The 2929-nt window shown below is 55.4% G+C and overlaps 1 protein-coding gene across 3 annotated transcripts in view; it reads right to left on the minus strand.

The window, feature by feature from the left end:
* Window positions 1–2929, minus strand: part of LOC106887812 (protein CEPU-1) — a 264886-nt gene that overhangs the window by 259820 nt on the left and 2137 nt on the right. The window lies entirely within an intron of this gene.

A 2929-nucleotide genomic window follows, 5' to 3' on the forward strand; every position in this document is an offset into this window, starting at 1 on the left:
CCACGTCTGTGCATGTTGAAGGGAGCGTCAGAGCCTCGCCGTGGAAAGCGCTGACTGATGGCAATTAAAGTGAAATCATAATCAAGGCATTTGTTTTGGTGCAAAGAGAACGGCTCCAAAGGTCTCGGCAGTGCCGGAGAGAAGTTGAGGACGGGTCTTCTCCACTCACTACCAGTAAGGGCAAGATGCTGGTGGGACACAGGGATGGAGACCAGCATCATCCTCACCTTCTGAGATTCAGCTCTGACCTTCAGACACACATAAACCCCGGGTGTAACCCCAGAAGCAGCCCCAGGAACCATCAAATAAATAACTCCAAGCTGCTGGACCCACCACCCGTAAACCCTCTCCCATTCCTGCAGGTTTTGCTCCGTCCAGGAGTAGATCCTGCCCCTCCTACCCCAGGTGGAAACTCAATCCCAAGCTCTAAACCTAGATTTACACTGAATGCAGTGATCTGAAGCAAGACACATGGTGGTACCCACCACCAGCCATCACGAGACACAAGGAAACATCTGAACATCTCTGGTGACTCTGGTCCTACCCTGCCTCCTAAGGGAATATTTCCATTATCCAGGATTGCACGGAGCGAATCTTGTGCCCTTTACAATGGGAGAGTCTCCTCGAGGTCATCAATCCAGCTCCTTAACCAGCACAGAACTAGTTCTGCTCAGAGGGATGGGGGGGATGGAGCTGAGAAGAGCCTCCTTGGCTCAAAACCATCTCGGGGTCCTCAGCACCCCATAAACCAACCAAACCAACCTATCGCCAACAGCCAAGCCCTTTCCCTGGAGGGGAGACAGGACTTTCCCAACGCTTCAGAGAAGTGTCAACTTCAGCTGCCAAGTTCTCAGCTGTGAGAAGCCAAGGAGGGACCTCTAGAAACATCTCCCTCCTTCCAAATCTGTGACTCGCCGTCCTCCCACCTCACATGGAAGTAAGTCTCCTCTTTTCCCACTAACTTTTTTTTTAATCTGTCTGCACGCCGGGTCCACCAAAACCTTTGGAAGAAGCATCACTGTTCCAAACAACCTTAGATCCTCCACAACAGATCGATGGTTTCACCAGGCTGGGAGGGGAACGGGCAAGAAGATGCACCCTTCCTCCTTCTCCTCCTCTGGAAGAAGGTAGGTTTTCCACCTGCTCTTCTCCCTCTTGGCTCCCACCACAACCCCGGGGACTGGGACCAACAGATCGATGGTTTCACCAGGCTGGGAGGGGAACGGGTGAGAAGACTCACCCTTCCTTCTTCTCCTCCTCTGGAAGAGGGTGGTTTTTCCACCTGCTCTTCTCCCTCTCGGCTCCCACCACAACCCCGGGGACTGGGACCTACTGGGGACACAGCCACGTACCACCACCCCCCCGACCAACCTCTCCCACCCCAAACCAGAAGGAGAACACCCCCAAAATCCCAGTGTGAAACACAATCCTCCACCTCCTCTCTGGCTACCAAACCAGTGTGCCCAGCCATTAAATTCCAAGAGCAATGCCCACTCCAGGGGCAGGACAGAATATCATCCTCATGGAGGGAAGAGCATCCCCCTGGAGGGAACATCATCCTCATGGAGGGAAGAGCATCCTCACAGAGGGAATATCATTTTCATGGAGGGAGGGAATATCACCCACACAGGGGGAATATCATCCCCTCATCTCGCACGCCCCAAAGCCTGTGTGTCTCTCTGGCTTTGAGGGACAAGGACACCCCTTGCCACCAGACGAGGTCCCCAGCCCAACTGGGGATGACGAGCCCAAGCTCTCCCCCTCCAGGACCACCTCCCAGGAGCAGGATTTGTCCCCCCCTTTCCCACCAGGCATCACCACAGAACGAAAACCTCCCTCCTGCTGACTCACCCCAGCTTTCCTTTGTTCTCCACCGAGCACCAGGGGCTGGCTCTGCCCCATCCCCACCAGGAACCCTCTGCCAAAAAACCCCTTCTCCAAGCCCCCCCTGCAGCAATTTGCCTCCTTCCAGCGAGTTGGAGGAGCACCCCCATCCCCATCACCCTGCTACGGGTTTTACAGCCCAGACCCTTCTTTAACACCCCCGGATCTGTAGGATTTTGGGCTCTTGAGGGAACCCAACAGTTCAGGAGAGAACCAGCCCCATCTCAAGCGGGGCAAATTCCTAAGCCAAGACACTCTGTCTCCTCCACCCCTTTCCAAGCCTCTTTTTGCCCAGAGGTGCCAAGAGGCAAGAGAAATCCTGAGGGACGGGCCACCAGACACCTCCTGGGGGGATACAAGGGTTGGGGGGGTTGAGAAGCAAACAGCTGAGTTGCAAAAAAAACATAAGAAAGGGGGATGCACATTCCCAGGAAGGGGGATAGACATTTCCAGGAAGGGGCCCAACCCAGCCCGTGGGTTAAATCTTCCCACCTGGCTGAAATCCCTCCTTAGGTGGTGTTTTTGGGGGTTTTTTTGGCTGTTTTTTTCTTTTCTTGGCCCTGCTCCACTCGCTGGCGTAAAGGAGGAGCGTGGCTCGCAACACACACACCCAGCTGGTCCCCCCCCCCTCAAGATGTGAAGTGTCACCTCCGCCAGGAAAAAGTCACTCGCCCCGGCACGTCGGGGAGGTGTAAACACCCTTTTTCCCTGCGCCGTGATCAAAACCTGCCTTTTTTTCCTCTTTTCTTTCCATTTCTCACCCCCCCCCCATCCAACACCCCCGGGGAGGGCGGCTGCGCCCATCTGCTGCCAGGGCAGGGAAGAGTCTCTGGGTGTCTGATGTCCCAAAAGTTTCCTCTGCAGCCCCCCCAGATCGCTGTGATAAGACCCTAGTGCCACGTCCAGCCCCACATTTCCCCCCCCAAAACCCCTAAAAGAGTTAATTCTGGCACAGAGAGCAGGAGGGCAGCATCCCCCTGCCCGCAGCCAGCTCCATCCCGCACCCCCCAACAGGTCTGGATGGGGGAAAAAAGCCACAAAACCC

Source organism: Calidris pugnax, unplaced genomic scaffold (genome assembly GCF_001431845.1).
Source record: "Calidris pugnax isolate Ruff unplaced genomic scaffold, ASM143184v1 scaffold97, whole genome shotgun sequence".
NCBI classification, from domain to species: Eukaryota; Metazoa; Chordata; class Aves; order Charadriiformes; family Scolopacidae; genus Calidris; species Calidris pugnax.